We start from the raw sequence: 23627 nt of genomic DNA on the forward strand, positions 1-23627 counted from the left end.
CCTGCGTAGAAGCGGTCAAAAAGTAGGCGGCACGGAATCCGCTTATCCCCCGCGTGCTGGACGTCCAGCCAAACAAAGCTATGGATTTCCCATGGGACTTTAAACGTTGTTGCTGACGTGCCGAGGAGAGAATTCTCAGGTAGATTTCAGGTAATCCCAGCGTTTGCAATGGCACATGGCTTTCGGGAACTCGCATAGGGCAAAGGTGGAAAGAGGAAGGAAGAAAGAAAGAAAGAAAGAAGAGAGAGAGAGAGAGAGAGAAAGAAATACGAAGCAGTTCTCGCAATGGATGTAAGGATCGTGTTTCTTTACGAGAAAGGACCGCTCGTGAAAGGAAAGAAAACGGAAGAAAAAGAGAAAGATTCGAACGTTCTCTAGACGGGGTCACCGCAAACTAATTGTAAATTTTCTTGATTCTTTCGCGAAAACGTAGAAAATTCAAACGTTAGCATTGTTACTTATTATATATTAAGTTTTCAATGAAACTATAAGATGTTAGATCAGATCGTATGAAATTTATATGTTATATCAATAATGACGTTTTTTATAAATATTATTGCAACAAGTATTATGAAATTATTGAGGTCTCCGTAAATTTAATTCTTTCGTAATTCTTTCATTCTTTCGTTGGATTCGTGGACGTCATCCAACATTGTCGTCACCAATAATGACCCAACTGTCTTTAATAAGACGCTTCCTTATATTCTCCTAGTAATAAAGCAAACATAAATTACGAAGAGACACGCCGAGGCCATACGAATGGGATAAAGTAAAAGTACGGTGGTATCAAGCGGAACACATAAACGCTTTGGCCCCACCCTGTATTTTTGGTCACTCGTATCCCCTCTTACCCTTCCCTTTCTACCGCTTCCTCTTTCCTTCTTTTCTTTTGCTTCCACCTTCGTGCGCTTTGCACGGTAAGGAAGACGGTAACGCGAGAATGGCGTGTCCTTTCTGCTAACGACGAGGGTGGCCCTCGTTAAAACAACGTCAATGTCCTGGAAAACCGGCGGAAGCCGATCGACCAAATTTCTTTTTTATCTTGTTCTTTTTTTTTTTTTTTTCTTTTTTTCTTTTTGCTAAATACTATCATCTTCGCGAGGAGAGCTCGCTTGTTATCTCGATACGACTCAACAACTTCTTCGTCATACATATTATATAAAAAAAGGTTAACGAAGCTTACAAACTCCTATAGCAATAATATATCTTTATTATCAAAAGAGGAAATTGGAGCAAACGGCACGAAGCCGAACGTGAAAGCATGTTATCGACATTCGCTATACATTTGCGTCCAAGAAGGGCAAGTAAGCGAATATATATAACCAAAGGGAAAGGGAACGCCTTTGGGCATGGACGAGTGAGCAACGATGAAGTCAGCAGTGTCCTTAGACTGCGTTCACACTGAACACAATACGGTGTATAGAGAGAATTGACAGAGATATAGAATGAGGGAGAAGGAAAGTGCAAGCAAAGGGAGAGGGTGTAGCTAGTAGTCTCTAACCACTACGCAAACGTGTTCACAATGCATTGCGCACGTCGGCCCTTTTGTATGATTTGCTTCTACTGCTTCGTTGGCCGTTCTACGAAATGTGTTGGGGAAGGAGAGGGGATAGGGACTATGGAAACGGATACGGTATAGGCACGTTTGTATATAAAATATGTTCATACGCATTGTTACGTTTTGTATACATTTGTAAGTTCCTATACGTTTTCGTATTTGTTGTGAACGAAACGTAAAGCCCGTGTCAGACGTAAGCGTCATTTTAACAGCGCCAGGATTCCATTGACCCCGTAACCTGAACACTACGCGTTCTTCCCGCTCTAGTCGACCAGTCACAACACGCAGCGACATTCGACGCAGCTCCGTTGAAATAATCACGAAACGGAGCTTCGGGTCTTCGTCCTAGAAACTTAAAGCTTAAGATCCTTGAAATAAACGTGTGTCAATCCCCTTTAATGTTCACCGACATTCATACGACATTCACATGTTATCCTTAATAATTAATTAAAATTGCCCCAGAATTAAAAGGATAATCATCGATCAACGCGAATGTAATATCGTTAAAGTTGTTTCAAATAAATCGAAAGTTTTTGATATACGTATATTGCATCTATTTTGACTTGGCCTACATCTAAATTCGCAATTAACGCTAACGTAAAGGATCAGATGGAGATGCGGTTATTACAAAGATCGTATTGACCCTCGCTTAACATCGATTACAATACAGATATAAGCTCGATCGCGTGACTTCCCATGTTACCTAGGTCCCAATCGTATTAATTAAATTCCATGCATCGCTGGTGCAATTAAACGTGCTGGCTGAGTGCCAGCGAGACAACGATAATGCCAACTTTTAAACACTTTCACTGTCTTTCATTGTGAAACGTGTAAAATAAGTAAAACAACGATAACATTCGATTATGGCATAGTTCAGTTTAAAATCGATACGTATTAATTAAGAAATTCCTTCGTTTAATTCGATAAAATTCAATACAAAAGTACAAAAGTATGATGTTTCGTTTCAGGTATATTATTAATCGTTCTGCTTTTCTTTCTACTATTTTTTTTTTTATCATGTTTTATATTTTATAAGTCATAGCGTTTATATTATATTCTTGTTATATCAATAACTTACTATTTTTATTCATTAATTAAATTTTAATTAATTAAATTTTATTCTCTCTCTCTCTCTCTCTCTCTCTCTCTCTCTCTCACTCTCTCTCTCGTTATCTTTGTCTTTCCGGTTATTAGTCGAGAATCGCGGTAATATCTACTATGATAGCATTTCCGCGTTGCGGTGAACGTTAGAGACGAGTATCGTTCGTCGCGCTTCGAAATCGTTTGTGAGAAGATACGAAAGAATGGGAGAAAAGAAAGGTTAAAAGGTGGAAGAAGAAGTAAAAGGAGAAGCAAGAAACGAAAGAGGAGAAGACGAAGACGAAGAAGAGGAAGATGAAGAAGAGAGAAAAGAGAGAGAAGGAAATGCGCCAGCAATGCTGGGAGGTCATCGTAAATGCGCTTTATTACCTTGGGATAACGTTTTACGTCCCGCAAGAACGCTATTCGCGGAGAAGCTGGATACGAAGGAGAAGCTTTATTAGTCCGCGAAAAGGTCGACCCGTGCCTTGATTTAGGATACATCGCAACGTGCAGGATTCACGGCATATCTTCTCTTTTCTAAAGAATATGAAATGGCTTTGTGAATGTCTTTTCTTACTGGCGAATGGAAGAAGAAAAAAAAGAAAAAAAAAAAAAAAAAAAAGATCGAATTACTGAATATGATTGTCACAATTTTCAATCTAAATTAATTTGATCGAATGTTACCTTATCCCAAACAACAAAGCTTAATGTGTACGTGTGTTAATTATAATATAATAGATTATATTATAAGTGCTTGATAATACACGTTTGAATTATTATTATGTGACATGTCGATAAATTTGTTCAAATCGATCGAAAATATTCTTCTTCGTTGGATTATCCTTAAATAAATGTTAAAGCGAACACGTCGAGCACGTATCAATCGTCCGTCATATTGTCCACTCCCTTTTTCGTGTCCTCTTCCATCGCGCTCGCACTCTTCCTCCCTGGACACATAGTTATCTCGTCACGAACGCTTTTTGCACGAAACCTTCTTGACGAGTTAATTCAGCCTGAAATGAGAACAAGGTCAAGAGATTCGCTCTTGTTCGCGTTGGAAAGAACGACGAGACACTTTTATTAAAGTTTTGTCGGGGAACAAAACGGAGCTTAACAATGAGGTTTCTTTTTTTGTTTTTCTTTTTTCCCCTCCCTTCTTTTTTCATTTGATTGACAAACAATCAAAACAAACACAATAAATAACACGTATAATTCGTATCTTAGATATGAATTAAAAAGGATGGCGTTGAATTTGTCTTTTGTTCCGAATGAAAAGTGTAAGTCTCAAAGTGTAAAGAAAATCCGACGAGTTGTCATCCTTAATACGATGTTGAAACGAAGATAGAAATTGCACGGTATCGTCGATACACAAACATAATTCAAAGGGCTCGCAAAATTTATCCGCGACATCTTAACCCGGAAGAAGAGGGATACGAGAGGCGGTCACGGTGACATAACGGAGGGATTCGAGAGAATCGGGACGGATTGATCCTCGAGGGAGCTATTATCGATATAATCGTTCTAGCCGTGCGTGTCACCCCTCATGCCTTTACCGTCCGTCCAACTAGAACTCTACCCTCCAACCATTTACCGTTTTACATCCCGTCGCGTTCTGTTCCGTTCAATCCCGTTCTATAAGTTTCCAGCACGTGAATAGTCCTGGCTTCTTCTATACTTTAAAATATAATCGAAGCCTAAATCCGGCCTCATCGTTGATTGAAGATTATCCGCATCTTTGACGAATACAGTAAATCCGAATACGAGTTGTAAGCATGAGATCTGAGATATATAGAGTAACTATGAACTATGTGATAGTTATCATTACATGATCAATATGCTATCTATAAATAAATTATTTTAACAAACGAACGAATTATTTTGAAGATTTTTATCATACAATGATACTCTTTCAAATGTAAATCAAAAATAAGAAGTTAGATATCTAACCGTAAGTTATAATGCATAACGAAAAAGAGATTTGATCGAACAGAAAGGAAATTTCTGTCATAAGACATTTTTATCCGCTACTGTACCTGGAAAAGCAAACTCAGCGACAGCTCGTGTCGACCACATCGTTGTAAGCTGCTCCCCAGGGTTACGTCTTCGACGTGACGCAATCTCTTTGATCGTAACACCGTCGACGTGTCCGATTTTTCACGTTTCTATGTTGCTTTTTTTTTCGTAAGTCGATAAATCTAGGTATGAGCGATATATCTATCGTAAAATAACAAGATACAAAGAAAAATTATCGATAATCTAATCGATATAGGAAGCGAAGCACATGCATCATTTTTTCTTTCTTTTTTCTTTCCTTTTTCTTTTCCTTTTTCTTTTTTTTTCTTTTTTTTTTTCTTTTTTCGAAGCATTCGATTTCATTTATAATTTCAACGTCATGCTGTATGATGATGATGGTACATACATCGATAATATGATTTTCGTGTAAAATGCCCGACTATGGTGAATGGGCCAAAATCGATCAATGCGTATAGAATAGCTATCGTTTCTAGTATCAAGCTAAAACCGGCAAACAATAAAGAACGTTGCTAAAAGTGAAAACTATGAAATGTCGGCTCTGAATTGTTGTGAATCTCATGAAAAATGCATGCTGTCTATTAAAGCTAATGTTAACGTTCGAATCAAATTGAAGAAGCGAATATTACGATAATAATTATTTTTGATAATTTAATCGTTCGTTAACAAAGGAGCTTGTATTTAGTATGAAAAGCAGAGTAAATAAAATTTTCAGTACTTTACGAATTGAAACGAACAATTGGTTATCTTTCTTCTTGATCGATCTATTTCCTTTCATATATCTCGGTAAATTAATGAAAAATTCATATCAATCTATTGACGTGTTACGATCAAAATAAATGGCCAGACCGGTGAACCCGATAACTCGATACCGCAAGTAAAAAGCGTAAATTTGAGCTTATAATAAAATTAAAGATCGCTTCGACGTTCCTCTTCGATATCAATAGATTCGCGAATATAAAGAAGCGTGCCAATCGTCGAGCATTCATCTTTTCGTGAATAGCTCGGTGATTGGCTGTGTTATATACGAGCGGACACATCAAGAAGACCGAACGATTAATAAATACGAATTCGAATACGATCGCTAGTTGTACAAACTCTTGCGACTTATATTCGTACGGCAGTGTCGGTAATTTAATTTAGTGTTGGGATTAAAGGAGGGCTTTTTAATTTATATCGTCTGGTTTGGACCGTAGTAGAAGATAAATTCTTTACGGCTTTCTCAGTTGGTATTATCCTGTCTAATTTGACGTCAAAAAAAAGGATCTAAACATTTTCAAATATATATACATATATATATACATATATATATACATATATATATATATATATATATATCTTCATAAGTTATATTTACAGATATATACTTTGGAAAAAAGACAGCTGAAACCAATTTGAAATAATATTACCTTGAAGCATGACGCAAAGGAAATATATAATGATATCTACTATATTTATTCATTAATTTCTTCTGTAGATATCTCAAGTTTATATCTCAGCATGACTCGACTTGATAGGCTATGTTTCTTCGGAACGTCAACGATGAAGTCACTTTAACGATAACGCGTCGGTAGATCAAGACCGATAGAGAAGACCGATCTTCTCTCGTCAGGGATTCGTGCAAGAAAAGTTGGCATCCCTGTGAGTCTCGAGGATAGCTATATCTCGCGCAAACCCATACTTATTCTTCACGAAGTAGAAGGAGAAAAAAAGTTTAAGGGAGCCAAGAAAGCGAGATAATGGTGAAGAGGAATAGGAAGATAGACGGGGAGAAAAAGAAGGGGGATAGAAAGAGCGATAAAAAATGTTACGCGTTAATACAAAAAAAAAAGAAAGAAAGAAAGAAAGAAAGAAAAAAAAATTAATATATCATTTTTATTGATGTTTTATAATTATCATTCTCATTAAGGTGTTTCAAATTATTACAAGAGACGAAATGAAACTAACCGGTTCCTCTTTAGACACATATATAGGAAACGTACACCATCCTATCTCAGAGCTACCCGATAAATCAAACGCGCTCGAATGCGCAATGCACTAATTACCGAACGCATCGTCGTTCGCTTTCTCCTAAAGCCCTCTTTGAGGATTCTGGTCGTGTACTTTGGTCCAGTTCGAAGCAACCGCAAAGGAATCTCATTACGTGCGCGCTTACTACACGGAGAGCATCCTTTCGAGCGAGAAATTGTCTAACATAAGACTAACAATAAGAAAGAACGAAAGAACGAGCGATACGCATTACGCGACCTTATTCATTCCTAAAAAGGTTTCTCCCCTGTTTCGGCTCACTCGCTTTAACGAACGAAGAAACGAATTCAACCTTGGATATTAGAGAGCATGCATCCGTAGATATACATGGTGATTATATAGAAATTTAAACAATTTCTATTGAGAATATGTGTCATTTAAAATGGAAAAAATGGCATAATAGAGACAGAGGGAGAGAGAGAGAGAGAGAGAGAGAGAGAGAGAGAGAGAGAGAGATGAAAAGAGAAATGACAACGTGTAGACGAATCTACTAGACTAGAAATCTCATCTCTAGTCTTGTGTACGTATATGTGACTGTCTGTAGCGACAACGAGAAGTTTGTCTCGCTCGTGCGTCACTCGTATATACGTGAGGTTGGCAATTAGAAGCGATGTTGGGGTGTACACCTCGACGAAATATCTAGAGCAACGATGGCGCTGTGTTCGCAAGGGAAGAACATAGGGTAACAGTAGTTACGTACATAGTTGTATTTCAGAGGTAAATCTAGAGCGAATGCGAGGAAACCAAATAAGCAAAGGAGAACACGCTGGAAATTCTCTACTCGAGTCTCGGGAATACATAACTTTGCTTTCGTCACAGTTTTTGTGAGTAAAGGAGAGTTAAGAAAAAAAAAAAAAAAAAAAAAAAAAAAAAAAGAAAAGAAAAGAAAAGAAAAGAAAAAAAGTAAAAGAAATTTCTCTCTGGACAACGACGAACAAGAAATCGAATTTCTTTTCCAAGACTTTAAGTGCGTCGAACGATAAAATAAATATATAAGAAATGTGCGATAATTGTTTTTTAACTTGACGATAATGATGTTGGCAAGAAGTATGAAAAGAAAAAGCAATATAACATAACTCACTCTATCGTAATATCGAAGAGAGAACGTCGATCGCATCGAAACTTGCTTCAAAATTAGCTTTCATCGTTCCACACCTTTCGCCACCCTTTGAACCAACGTTCATACCCTGCAATACCCTACCACGTTACCTCTATCATTCGCGGTGTGTCTCGACGAAGTTCTTCGCCGAAACTCGGCGAACCGCGACACCCTCTATCGCACGACGCGTGTCATTAACACCTACTTCTCGTTTCCTCGCCTCGGTTCGTGCCCGTGATTGTTCGAGAATCGCAAAATCGCTCAAGGTCGACTTGATTTAACCGGCTCGAGTAGCAAAACCTGTCTTTACGCTCTGCGTCTTGTTCATCTTTTATAGCATGTAAAACATTTTTATACAAGATGTATAATAATTTATGATTATATTATTCCACGACTATTATATTCGTTATATAAAAATATTTAAGGATATATATATATATATATATATATATATGATTGATATATGATTGATATATGATCTTAAGAATTTTCGAATCCAGTCAAAACTTTCAATTAATTACTTTATATAATAATTATCATTTAACAAATAAAGAAAATACATTATGCTTTAAATATCATCCCGTTCATCTTGCATATACAATATATTTACATACCTATATACATACATACGTCTCCAACTATAATCTCAGTATATTTCTTTTTTCATTTTTCTTTTTTTTTTTTTTTTTATCTATATTCTCTGTATGAGAATAAAGAGGCGATAAACGATGAGACAAAGGATTAAAAAAAAAAATAAAAAAAAAAAAAAATAAAAATAAAAAAAAATAAAAAAAAAAAAAGAAAGAAGGAAAAATGGAGAAAAAGGGAAGAAGAAAAAAAGAGAAAAAAGGAGTGCGATTCGATCCTCACGGCTGTAAAATCGTCCTTTCTAAAGCGAGAAAACGTGGCTACGGGACCCCGATCTACCGTCGCGTAATCCCAGGATTTTTTATTACCATCGGTCGAGCTATCTCACACTCCCCCTCTTTCTTTCTCCCTTCCCTCCATCTTTTTCTCTCTCTCTCTCTCTCTTGCAAGTTCGATCGTACGCGTAACGCATTTTTCGAATTACGCTTAAGCGCATTTCGCTCGGAGGATCCGCTCGGGCTATTATTACTATTATCATTATTGTGTTCTCTCTCTCTCTCTCTTCCACTTTTTCTCTTTTCCTCATCGTCTACCTTCTCTCTTCTCATCCATCGTGCGTATATCGTTCCCCGTTTCTTCTTTCAGCCACGGCGATGGCTGTAAAGCGCGGCTGGTTGGACCGAAACCTTTCGCCTTTGTGTTCGCGCGCGCAGCTATAAAAGGGCGGCCTATTACTATTGTTATCGTTGTCGTTATTACCGTCATTATTAGCGGCACGACCGCGCTGAGAAATTTCGTGGTTGCTGCGTCCTGCACGATCGCTCTTTTGCTTTCTTTCTCTCTCTCTCTCCCTCTCTCTCTCTCTCTCTCTCTCTCTCCCTCTCTTCTTTTATTCTTATACATACATATATATATACACTCACGTTTACATGCCACCTTTGCCATCGAGTATTTAACCCTTTAAGAGCTTCGACTCGGAAAAGACATTCAGAAATTTCTACTTCTGCTTTTCTTTTTTCATGATTTTTTAAAGAGCAACGACAATAAAGTTTACGATCCCCGGTTCGTGACGATAAAAGATTAACACTCTTCTTCTTAATAGATTCTGTGAAAAGTGTGTTGCGCGTTGAAAAACGTCGCAGTGAATGACGAAAGAACGAAGATACGGAATACGGTGCGGAACGTATTCTTGATGTGAAAATGTATTCTGTCTCTCTCTCTCTCTCTCTCTCTCTCTTTCCTCTATCTATCTATCTATCTATCTACCTCTCCTTCTCCTCCTTCGGGAGACGGTAGTTTTCCGCTTTATGCCCGAGAGCCTGCGCGATCACGAACTAAACTTGAGCTACGGGACGTGTAATTTTGGCCTTCTACTTGAAGCAGGTTTTACGTTAGTTCTCCTATATTCTTCTCTCTCTCTCTCTCTCTCTCTCTCTCTCTCTCTCTCTCTCGCTCTACTTTTCGTCCCTTGCTCTTTTCATCGCAAATGGGAGAGAGAAGTAGGAAGGGACGTTGGAAGGAGGTGAAAGAGAAGGAAAAGAAAAAGAAGAAGCGGGGATTACTTATAGCTCCCTGAGTTCGTACGTATCACCGGACTTATTTTTCAAGGTATAAAAGGGGAGGGGTACAGAAAACTCTAAAGTATAGAGTTTCGTTCACGATTTTGTGGATTTCCTTCCTTCTTGTTTTTCTCTTTCTCTCTCTCTTATTTCCCCTTTTACGAAGACGATCGGTCGCTCGAAAAAACTTTCCACGCGGCTAATCCTAACTTTCTTCTTAAACCTTTCCAACGTCATAAAAGAGCGAGTTAAGAACGCAGAACGAATTTAGGTACCATAGCAAAAGTTCAAGTTCAATAATAATAATAATAATAATAATAATAGTAATAATAATAATAATAATAATAATAATAATAATAATAATAATAATAATAATAATAAGTTAGGCTAAATGCACGTGGTTCAACTTTTATATAATTCAAAATCATCAGATAGATAATAACAAATAACTAACTAAGGCAATGATGAGCAACAATACTACGGCTTCGTCTTTTTGCCCTTTCTTTAAGGAATAGAATTATAGTTCAGAAACAATAGATAGAGCATCTGAAATACAACGACCTTTTTGTATCTCTCCCTAGTTTTCTCACTGACAACTATAAATGTGGCCCCCGTCTCTGAGACCTCTCGAAATTCCCTCACCGGCGATATCGAAAAGCCATGGAAGCGTAGAAGGAGCTCGAGAAAATTTCTCAAACTTTTCGTCGAGGGCGAAAATAGATGACGTTTCCCGTCGTCATCGCATCGATTTGTCGAGCAACCTTTCGAGTTTGAATTTATTCGAGAGTTGGATTGGGGAGAGGAGGGTATGAGGATTCTGGCGGGGAAGGGCTGCTAACTCTAGTAGTCGATGTGGAATATTTGTAGAGAAGAAACGTAGAGGAATATATTTAAAAGCTACTCGAATTTGAAATTCTAGATTATAAATAGATGGAATATGAAATCGTCGTCTACCTCTGTCTTGTACCCTAGAAATATCACTTGTCGATAGAACGACACGTCTACGTAAACATACCTTCTTTCTTTCTTTCTTTCTTCCTTTTTCTTTCGCGTTTGAATCTGAGTAAAATAATCGTTTTGTTCCTAAGATAGATACTTACTTACTTACTTACTTACTTACTTACTTACTTATTTACTTACATAGTCGATCGAGATTGAAAAAGAATAAACGAGTAAGCCTTGTAACATGACATAGATTATATTTCCTCTCTAATCGTTACAATGTCCATGATAAACGTACATTGAAATCGAGGCGAGAAAATAGACAGAAAGAAAGAAAGAAAAAAAAAAAGTAAGAGACTAAAGGTTAATGTCCCTTTAAGCTGTTCCAAGGGCCGGTACATGGTTGTGAGCTTAGGTAGTAGGTAGAAGTGAGTGAGTATGCCGGTAGGTAGATAGATAGTTAGATAGGAAGATAGATAGACAGATGGATATAAAGGGTGACCTATGCAAAGTATTACGAGCCATTTTTACATGGAATTATTACAACCATTGATTTTATTTCTTTACACTAAATAACAAAATAAATTTGTTATCAATTATTGATAAATCTTATTGAAAAATGTGATATAATATACATTTTTTTTTTTTTTTTTAATCCAAGAACATTTAACAAACTTTTATTTTTTTATTTTATTAATTAATTTACGATCTCGTTTCTCCATTAAGAACTGTTAAATGATATTACATGTAAAAGCAATTAATATTAAGAAAACATTTATAACACTCGTTGTCGATCACTGTGTACATATATGTGTACTAGGTAGGTCGTATGTGTACTATAGGTATACCCTTCAAACGCGATCGTAGATAAGACGATCCAGAAGAGCGCGAAAGGGCTCCCTTGAGGATTAACGTGACATCTAGCTAGAAAAGCGTTACGTACGATGTTTCCCTTCGACGTCGCGTTCGTCAAGCCGCATATAAACGTCGTGGGATCGGATTGCACCGTGACAAAAGTCACATCGTAGCTCGATACCGGGAGACGTCGAGTCTCTAAACCGCATGAATATCAAACGATCCGCGAACAATCGTTACTTACTTCGTGAGACTCGATATGGTATCTTATGTTTTATTCATTGGGGATTAATAAAGAGCGCGCGAAGAAAACGTACGCGAATGATTCGAAGTATATCGATCTAATTGTAAATCGATCGTGAAAAGCAATACAATCCCGTAATGGAGTTAGCCCGACTATTTTTTTTTTCAATTTCCAAGTACTATTAATACAAATAGAAAATATCGGCTTGATTTTGTATGAACGTTTAAATTCATCTAATATTTTGTTACTTCTTAAATTAATTCTTGTTACTTTTTATATAGGTTTTATAGCGCATCTAAAAGTAAAATTGCACTTATTTTTTTTTTGTCTTTCTTCTCTTAAATCGAATTACACGTATCGTATACTGAATGAATATATATTTAGAAGGTTCAGTGAGTAAAAAAAAAAAAAAAAGAAAAAGAAAATGAAAAACGAGGCCAAGAATGCCAGCGCGTGATCTTTCCGAAACCCAACGAATTTCAAAAATTGGCAAGTGTAATGTGAAATTCGGGTTTATCCTCCCAATTCTCTTTTCTCCTTTCCTACCGTTCGTGTATATATATATATATATATATATATATATATACATGCTCGAGCATAAGAGGGTTCAACCTCGTTGAGAAGCCTTGCTCTGTACGAGAGACCCATAACAACACCGAAAGAGAGAACAACGTGGGTGGCGTTATAATAGTAACATTAGGACAATAACGATTAAAAGCGACGGTGGTTGGGTAAGCGAATTTGGAACGGCTTCTGACTTCCAGTCTGTTTCAACCCCTGGACGAGGGTAACTTGGAAAAGGAAGGAATGGGACTCGAGAGTAGCGAGAGGAGAAAGGAAAGATCGAAATTGGCAGTAATGGGGGGTGGAAGGACGAGGAATACAGAGAGAAAGAGAGAGAGGGAGAGAGAGAGAGAGAGAGAGAGAGAGATTTATCTAAGGGGAGTTTGAATCATGGATCCTTAAAACGGAGTACTTACAAAATACAAACCTAATTACGAAGATGGAAAGCATTACGATTATATCGGACTGTATCAAAGTTTAATGATATTATTATAATGATATTAGAACGTTGATGAAACGAATGAAACAACAAGATAATAAAGATTTAAGAAAATGTCCTTCGTCAATTTTAACTAAGTTAATCGTATTAGATATTATGAATTATATTATTTTAATTTTGTTGTTAATATAACAAAAGATATATTATAATTTAATGATAAAACACTGAAGCTCTCTCTCTCTCTCTCTCTCTTTCTCTCTCTCTCTCTCTCTCTGTCTTTCTCTATCTATCTATCTCTCTCTTTCTTTTCCTTATCGTTTGGTTTAGATTTTCCAGAACATTAGTGATTATGATATATCTCTGAATCGATTAAATATCTTAAGAAAGAGAAAATGTAATTGAAAATCCAGTACATCGTAGCCGTCAACGAGAAAAGAAGACGCAAACAGAGAAAAAGCCTTTCGTCTTCGGCGCCGTCGCTACCCACTTACGTTTTACCGCTCGTTGATCCTACGAAGGAAAATGGCGTGGAAAAGAAAGACGTCGCGTTGAGAACTCTTCCGTAGGATGGTTTTGAGAAAAGAAAGAGAAGAAAGTAGAATAGAGGAGAATAGAATGGAGAACTAAAGTAGACTTTATTATGTGCACTAAGAGTGGATATCTCTCTGACTCATTCAACGAACGTATATTATACTAAGAATGAAATAGAAAAGTGTCAGATGTTAAGAAGCAAAATTATCAAAAAGAAAAGGAAAAAAAAAAAAAAACAAGAAAAAAAAAGAAAAAAAAGGAAACAAGAAGGAGGACAAGGAAAAAAAAAGGAAGAACGAAGCGCAGAAAAAAAAAACAAAATAAATCTTTTTTTTCTTTCGAGATCGATCTCTCAGGGGTCGAAGTTTGTGGAAATTTCGAATGAGCTTAAAAATTTCGCCATTTGTAAATGAGAAAAAAAGAAGAAGAAAATGAAGGAATAAGAAAACGAAATATTTATAACATGCTTCTCGTAATAAACGTACTGGCTTCCAAGTCTGACGAGATAATCGCGTTCACGGCCCGGCGATAAAATAGGATTTATTTCGATTTTAAATTGCCTCACGCGCGCGAGCGCGAGCAGATGCTTAATGAGAGAAGAAGTAGCCCCGGTGCATTTGTTTATGACGATAAATCTTCGTTTATCGTCGGGACGTTGCGGCATTCTATATAATGGACTCGTCGAGCTGGACTCCGTCAACGTCGTTCTCGGTTATCCTCAAAATAGAAATAGAAAGGAGAAGGAAAAAATTCAGAGATAAACAATCGTTAATTGCCATTTCTCAAGGCTAACTACGAACGACCGATGAAGGATAAGATAATAAAAAAGGATTTCTCTAAAATCCATGAAATATCTTTCATCTTACTTTCAACCCTTATTTCAATAAATATGAAATTGAAAAACAATCGCAATCGATTTTATCTCTTTCTAAGTCATTTTTTTTCGTCGTAAAAACTTATGATTAAATGACATCAAAATATTAATAAATAAATTCGATCGTTTTTCTTTTCTTCGATCTTTCATTTTTTCTTTTCTTTTTTTATTTTCTTTTTTTTTTCTTTTTTTTTTTTTTTTTTTTTTTTTTTTTTTTAATTATCATCCACGTCATTAACACGACGATTTTCGAATCGAAAGGAGGTTAGCAAGAAACATCAACAGATTTATAAGCTGTTACAGAAGAAATGGCGAGCACGAAACGATAATAAAGCAACGATTAACGCGATGTTGGACAGAGAAAAGGTAAAGTAAACGATGTCGACGACGACACGAAGGGTGAGGAGGTGGAGAAACGTTCGTTCGCGAAGTAGAGACGGACCGATATTAAAAGCTGCGCACGAAGCACCGTGGCGGCGAGCAACGTTAATTAGTCGAAAACATGGTGCAGACGGTATGCCTACGGGGTCGGACCGCGCCGTTTTATTACCCTCTGTAACGAGTACGGTGGCGCACGCGGCGTATCTAAATAAAATTACCCTGTAGAGAGCATTCGCCTGGGTCTTTCAAGGCAGCCACACCAACTTCAACCATGAGCTTCGGCACTTGGACTGGGCGTCATCCGGTGAACATCATTTTCGGTTGGGAAAAATCGTTCTTGATAAGAAAAATAAAAGGGAAGAGAGAGAGAGAGAGAGAGAGAGAGAGAGAGAAAAGTCCATAGCAATCTTGAATAAGATAAAAATAAAGGGAAAATAAAAAAAAAGAAAAAGAAAAAGAAAAAGACAAATTTTTAGTGACACTTGTCGAACGTTAAATAAAAGTTGCGAAGGTGTATTGAATTACAAGTGAAAGCCCCAATGATTCCTTATAATATCTAAAAACAGAAAGACAGATATACAGAGTTGGCAAGCTTTAGTCGAAACAAAAGCCGTACTTTTTCAAGCAGCGTGACGTTCGGTGTAAATGCGAATTGCACGTGAAGCGGGACGTGGAAAAGGTTTTACGAGGAGCGAAAGGCCAATTCTGAGCGCCGAGGCCGTGCCCGTCTAACGTTTCAGCTTCGTTTAGAATTCACCGGTTGAAAAGCGGGATAAATTTTAGAGTCGAGCACAGGGAAAAAGTGGGCATTTCAGTGGATTCCAAAGCTAAAAAGGGACAAGAGAAGAAGGAAAAGAAAAGGAAGAAGAAGAAAAAGGGGGAGGAGGAGAGAAAAAAAGAGGGAAAACGAAAGGGAAAGACTCGTACGAACGCTGCGTGATTACGCGCAGTTACGACTCCCGTTTCCCCCTTCCCCTACCCTGTACCCTTAAATCGCGCAAAAGATAAGGTCGGCTTAACATTAAAAGCGCGGCCCGATAGAAGTGCGCGCAACCCCCATATAAATAACGTTGCTCGCGACGATTCACCCTCTTTCTCTTTCTGTTTCTCCCTTTCAAGAAAGACTCGTGTAAACGTGAATCGAAACATTATTATGAAAGAATTTTTACTATTAAATATCGTCATAATATCAACACTTTTACATTCGATCCTTTACTTAAGCGTGAAATTTCGTTTAGACACTTTGTCCCACTTTGTTCACCAACGAATGAAAACTTTTCTAGAATATTACGTACAGGTGGTTGCCGTGAGAAGAACGTTCTCAGTTACGCAGGAACAAGAAGGGATTACGAAAAAAAATTATTGCAAAACTAATTGGTTTCTATCGAGTGTACAGTTCTTTGAGATCAGATATCATTGATTTCCAAGTATATATCATGAGCATTAAAACATGATACATTTCATTTTCTCCATTCACGATCATTAACGGAACGCTTTGCTAAGGTAACGGCTTCCGAACGCAATCACCTTGTTCCTTTTTCGTTTCAAAGCGATGCAGTTATCCGCGTTCAACGTACAGTCTCTCCAAATTTAGCGAATCTAGGTTCACCTTAATGTCAAAGATTCGAGGTGAAACTGAAGCATCGAGTTTAGCGTTCCGTAGTTGCTATCATTAAAAGGAAAGAGACTTAAATGGTTTACTCGATGTACGAAAATATCAAGAAGTACTTTCTCGTTCGACCTCGTCCCTATTTTTCTTTTTTTTCTTCATATTCTTCTTCTAATTACATTCACACACACACACACACAGAGAAAGAGAGAGAGAGAGAGAGAGAGAGAGAGAGAGAGAGAAACGAGATTTATCCTTTATTTTTAATCATCGTCTCATTTACGATGACACGTTAATGATATCTACCTAAATATGTACTTGTACATCTCTTCTTGATTATAAAAAAAAAAAAAAAAAGAAAAAAAAGAAAAAGAAATAATTATGTATAGCAAAAAAATGCATCGTGCAACAAGAAATAAAAATGTTCTTCGTTCCTTCGCTAATTTATTTGTTTATCGATGAAGAAATGACGATCTCATAAAAGATGGTAATCGTTTAGGAAGTATTTCTCGATAGATAACAATGTCGAGTAGTCGCTTCATCGCACGAACGGAGTCGATTGTATGAGTGACCCTTTCGAGAGCAACGCTGGAAGGCAAGTTCGAAAGGGAGTCGGCGGTATTGTAAGTGGATGCCGGTGGCGGAACCGGAAGCAGGAAGTCGAGTGCGGTATAGTGGCGATGCGCGCCGTACTTATCCCGTATCGATTGTACCCAACGACGACGACGACGACGACGACGATGATGACGACGACTACTACGACGACTACTACGACTACGACTACGACTACGACGACAATGACACCATTGGCGTCGCCACATACTAACGCTGACAAGGCATTTACCTGGACGCTTCCACTTTATCGTTCGTCCACTACTCAACACTACCAAGAGAATTATAGTCAAGCCAAAAGGGTGTCCTGTATTTGTATTATCTCGCTTTTCGTCCGTCTTGACTCTTTGATAAAATCTTTCCATCATAGTTCCTTCGCTGTTCCATTCTTTCAAATTATTTAGAACATGTTTATTGTTCGATGATTTATACGTATGATGACATACATAATGATGAATACAATATGTGTGCATGTGTGTGTGTGTGTGTGTGTTAAGAATATAAAAATAAAATAACAAATATTATATGGAATAGATTTTTGTTCAAAAAAACTGACATGACTGATTTTATCAAAGACGGTCTGTTTTAAATATAAATCGTGAATTCGTTTAACTATCTGTGATTTGAATTTGAAGTTCACCTTGCGGCTTCATGGACGGACATCAAAGGACACCGAACGTGTTAAGCGTACATGCATCGACTCGCGTGTGAGCTCAAAGAAAGAAAAAAAGGGAAAAGAGAGAGAGAGAGAGAGAGAGAGAGAGAGAGAGAGACAGAGAGAGAGAGAGAGAGGAGGAAAAACGAGGCGAAGTTTCGTTTTCATTTCGCTCGAAGGCAACGCCGTCCAATGGGGCGTCATACTTTCGTGGCAGGCATCGTTATTGAATGTTACGTCGACTCGCTGGGATCCATTACCAAACCGTCAGCTCGTGTTTCTCTCTTGTTACGGGTTCTTTATCATGCGACCACAGTCGCGAGATTTTCTTCTACCATCGGCGAAAAAACACGCTGAATTGATCATATTATGAAAATAAAAAGGAAGACGATCTGTTGTTTTTAATATCGATAAGAAATAAAAAATATATGAAACTAGAAAAGTGTATAATGTAATTTAATATTGTATATATATGTATATATATATGTTAAACTATAAATGATCAAATAGAAATGAATAATATAATTGATAGAATGTCCATAGTAATATAATATTTATATCTTTATTAGTTGTAGTTTTAAGGATTTACTATGTAACACACAATTTATTCCATATGTCGACGTATGAGAAACAGAGAAGAAAGACAAAAGAAAGAACGCCGGAGGAAGAAAGAGCGGAACGACGGAAGATGCAAAATTTCTGAAAAAAAGAATGAGGAAAGCGTGAAGTACGCCAATCATGGGCCGTTATTGGTGGCAATTATGATAATAGCATACCTCGAGCGAGAACCTTCGTTCGTTCGTTCGTTCGTTCGTATGTATGTATGTTCGCGTAGGATCATGGCTACGCAGGTATGTATGTACGTATGTATATATGTATGTATGACGTAGTATGTATATACTCAAAGTCCGATGCATCTCTCTCATCTCTCTTTCTTTCTTGACCGAAAGAAGAAAGGAAGACTCGAGCGAGCTTGCTCGAGGACTACCGGCCTCTATTAATCATATAAATCGTCTGTTGCGGTTGGGAATATTACGACTTGCCAATAATTGCACTCAAATTGCGCCTAGGAAAAACGTCTGCGTGACTTTCACGCGATTATAGTACACGCGTACACGATAAAACGAGACACGAGAATCATCTTTTAAGATCGAACTCGTCCATTTGAATCGTCGTTCAATACGAAATTTCGATAGGCGATAGTAAGTAAAAGTTGGATTGCAGGATGAAATTAATCAGAGAAATTTAATAATCATATACAATTAATATTCTAATGCATTTATAACGAATAAATTGTCGATGTCATTGTCATTAAAAAAAAAAAAGATATATATATATATATATATATACATACATATCGCATCTGTCCTTACGAATTATACGACATTTTTTTGTACTCTGCGATAATATCGCAATCAAATGCAAGTACAACTTTCTCGCATCAAATGCATATTACAGTTCAGAGAATTCGAACACATGTCGATAGGTAAGACGAAATAAGTTAGTCGAAGTTCAGCTCTTTTGGTCTAATAACAATTCAAAAAGAAAAAAAAAAAAATAGAAAGAAAGAAAGAAAGAAAGAAAAAAGAAAAAAAAAATTCCTGAATATACCATTTATGTGTAGAAGTTGCGTGACAATGTTCGAATTCGTAGAAAAGCAGAAGGACGATCGAGAAAAGCTAGTCTTAGATATTACGAATTGTCCGAGTATTTGCTATGATTAGAAAAGAGGACGTAGGAAGTGAGTATATGCGTTTAGGAGGAAGAAAATGTTGGCGCAAACGCAAGAATTATCGGCCGCACCTAGAAATCGTCTATCGAACTCGAAGATGCTTTCCGCGTGATTCACCGTAAGATTTAATATTTCTCATTCTCTTTCGTACGAGAAGATTAAGTAAGATCCGTAAAGAGGAAAGTACTTGCGACTTTTCTCTCTCTCTTTCTCTCTCTCTCTTTCTCTCTCTCTCTCTCTCTCTCTCTCTCCTTTTCTTTCTTTTGTTCTTATCGCACTTTATCACCGCTTACGTTGATGATTCATATTAATTAACACATAACGCCTACGTCATTCTCCATTTAAATACCTTCATTCATCTTCAACTTCCGTGCATCTTCCGTAAAATGATCAGTCATTGTTTTAATAATTTTACAAAAAGCCAGAGGCATTTTATTGTCACACATAGCTATTTCAAAATTTTCTTTTATTATTTGCATATAGCTGTTAAGGAATATTCATTTTGAGAAGGAAAAAAAGATACCAATGAATGAGTGAGAGAGAAATGGGAGTGGGGCGAGAGAAAGAGAAAGAAAAAGGGAGAGAGAAAGAGAGAAGCGTACGGAGTGACTCTCGTTGTGGCATATTGCTTCGATAAAAATACGAGACACGGTTGGTTCGGGTTGCACGATAGCGTCGACCAGCATTTGTCATCGACTCACGGCACGAACGTTTTATTTTCCGCGTTGTACATGCCGTTCCACACCGTTGTGTATGCCTTCTCGTACAGTAGTTAGGTAGAGATGGTTTGTATCCTCTGTGCACTCGTTGCACACGATGTAACACATACACATATACACATATACAAACATGAAACACGACAAGTGTGAATTAGCCTGTAAGAAAGAAAGGAAAGGAATATAAAATGTATTGCCGTGCTGTGCCGTGCCACAGCAAAGTACAAACCAGAACGCGGCAACCTTAATACATCCGCATAGGTTCCGTTCGCGAGGACAGTCTCGCGTTTCTAATTAGACGGGCGTAGTAGTTATTTGCTCTTTCCTAGGTAGTCCAAGTCTCGTAGTCATAGTTCTGACTATGTAGTACTGTTGCAGTTGCCAATGTTATTGTCGTTACTGCATAAGTGCGTCCGTACACGCACGGTATGCTTTCATAGCAACTACGAAACGTTCCGTACACAGAGGTGGGTCTCTCGTCCATAAAAGTGGACACCGTAACTTTGCAAATAAGCCGTACGCCGCCTACGTTCATCCTACCATTTGCGGCCTCTTCTTTTCTTTCCTCATTGTATCTAAAAGACACCTTCGTTTTCTATTACTCCCTCCCTCCCCCCCTCCCACCCTCTTTATATATATATATAGATTTATATGTATATCCGTCTCTCTCTTGTCATTGTTGTACGCAGATACATAGCGCGACGCGTTTTAGAAGAGCGACTCTCTCTCTCTCTCTCTCTCTCTCTCTCTCTCTCTCTCTCTCTCTCTCTCTCTCTCTCTCTCTCTCTCTCTCTCTCATACACACACACGCGCGCGTGTTTCACGTTAAATTACTTTCTCGAAAATTTCTCACTATGGAACTATCGTGCGACAATAAGTTTGAATTGCCAATGATGCACACACATTTGCAAGAAGATTATTTCAAAACTTTCCACTCTATAAACAGATCACGGAAATCATTGCCGTCCAAAATATGATTCATATATAATATGTATCTACATTTCTAATTTCGATGTATGACTTTAAGATAAATTTATTGTTGAAAGAACGTTTAAAAAGTCAAGCCATTGATTAGACATTTTTTTCTTCGTAGATATAGTAGCTTTCGTTTTAGCAAACAAAAAAAAAAAAAAAAAAAAAAAAAAAAGAAAAAAAAAGAAATGAAAAAAAAAAAAATGAAAAAAGGAGGAAAAAGAAAAAATAGACAAAATCCAAACGAACTTGTTACATAACATAGTGGATTCGTTTGAATCTCTCGACGTATCGAAATATATCGTTTCATTTTTGAAGGGTCGATCTTTCGTAGAGCCACCCTTGAATATTTAAAAGGTGCCGATCGAAGCGTTAGCGAGATACGATACGTTAGCGTAGCAGTAGAATAAATAAGTCGGACAGGAGATCGGTATTAACGGAAAGGCGGGGATGGAAGCTCACAAACACAGGGCGGATACTCGTTCATCAAGAAATACGATCACCCGAAAAGATCCAGGTATTTCCAGTTTCGCCGTATATCTTTGCCACCTGCACCCGTTTTTCAACTTTTTCATCGAGGATGTCCTCTGCATGTTTCATAAGGATCTTTCGCGAAGGTGTAAAAACCAGAATCGGGAATCCATCGACAATAAATTAAATGGTAATGGAAAAACAATATTCCCACATGTCAAATACATTCATTTTTGGCCTTCCCACAAGCTTCTGTATTTTCTCTACAAAGAAAGTTTATATATCATTTATCAATTTTATTAGCATTTTAACTGCCCTTCAAAATAACATGAATAAATAATCCTAAATAATTCTCTAAAATGTATACACATATATATATATATATATATATATATATATATATTCAATAATGGATTATTCATATGTAGAGAGAGAGAGAGAGAAAAAAATAAATTCTTTCAACATGAGTTCGAAAATGCTTAATTTCTGAGTTATAAGACTTCTAAGTATGATCTTAGTACATTGACATTCATCAAACGATAAACGAAATGCATTGATGCGAATGCATTCATTTGAATGAAACTTACATTTCAAGCAACATAGTAGAATGAATAATACAATACGTAAAACTCCAACAACATCTAACAAGCTTCAAAGCCAGGAATTTTGAAGCGTGTTCGGGAACTCAATGAGACGACGAGCTGAGACTTGTATTCAAGCAGAAGATGAGCGTTTCATATATTTCATGTAAGGAAATGTCTACGGAGTATATTATAATTCAAATAAATAAATATAATTGGACTAGTCTAAGATTATACTTGAAAGTTAAAAAATTAAAAAATTAAACATTTCCGAATTTATGTTGATAAAAATTATTTCTTTTTTTTTCTTCTTCTTTCCTACATACGAAAAATCCATTTCCAAAGTTTTACGGGGTGTAGTTTTGTTACACCCCGTATATACGAACAGCTATATAAAGCACATATACGTATTTGTATATTGGTCACATTAAACGTTATTCACCGTACAATTCATCGTAAAATTTGCATACGAATAAAGCACTATTTCGCATATTTATTTATTTGTCTATTTTCTTTTTTTGAACAGGTCTCTGAAGCAGTCCGCTTTCACGATTCGAATACGAGTTAATATTCGAAGAAACTCAACTACGCGATATAAAGGTTGAAAATATGCTCGTTGGACCGTTCCACTTCCGTTTTATAATTTTCCTACAAAATTCGTTTCGTACTAGTTAGGAACGTTTCATCGACGTTTTCTCTAATCGCATATATTTTTCGTTCTATTTCGTAAAATCCAATCGCAAAATCATATTTCCTCAGGTCCGTTTAAAAAAGCATAGCATAAGCTTAAAATAAGAAATATAAGTCGTTCATCAAATATTTAAAAATTAAAGTTCGAACGACGTTTCATAAAGAATTAATAATCATAAAACGAAGTAAACGAAGAATATGAAACGAAATGAATGAAAAAGAAACATTGAAAAAAGCAACGTCACCCAAATGATTATCCACGAATGAAAGGGGTCAGCGTACGGAAAATTGCTCTCTCGAATCCATAGAAATCAAAGCGACAGGCACAGGTAGAGGTAGTCGCCCCGCTCGGTTAATTCGAATATAATACGTAAAGAGGATGGTTGATGTCGTTGAGATTCTAATTCGACGGTATTCATTGTACTCGTTGATTTTGATCTTAACGAACGTCAACGTACAAAGCCGTAAATTCTTATATAGAGATTGAATAATACAAATTCTACAACGGAGAATTGATATTACGAGTACAGGTAACGAATATGGTATCAACTATTTCGTTCATAATTTTATAAGTATAAGAGAGTCGTTAAGAATGCAAGATCAATTATCATGCCAATCAAACAACTCTATTATCGTTGATCGCATAAGCGATGACTTTTTCTCTTCGTTCTCGAGATATCGAAATTAGTATCAATTGAAAGGTAGTCTAGTTGCCGTGTAACATAATTTTCTTCGTTGATAGGTATCGTGGTGGGTCAGGAACGATTCGACGTTCAATCAAGAATTCTCTTTGCGTTACGCAAGGGCGTTCGG

The 23627-nt window shown here is 37.0% G+C and overlaps 1 protein-coding gene across 19 annotated transcripts in view; it reads right to left on the reverse strand.

The window, feature by feature from the left end:
* The window catches only part of LOC124949209 (latrophilin Cirl-like), a 663827-nt gene that overhangs the window by 171435 nt on the left and 468765 nt on the right, over positions 1-23627 (reverse strand). The gene's annotated exons all lie outside the window — the stretch shown is intronic.

The sequence above is a fragment of the Vespa velutina genome, chromosome 5, assembly GCF_912470025.1.
Source record: "Vespa velutina chromosome 5, iVesVel2.1, whole genome shotgun sequence".
NCBI classification, from domain to species: Eukaryota; Metazoa; Arthropoda; class Insecta; order Hymenoptera; family Vespidae; genus Vespa; species Vespa velutina.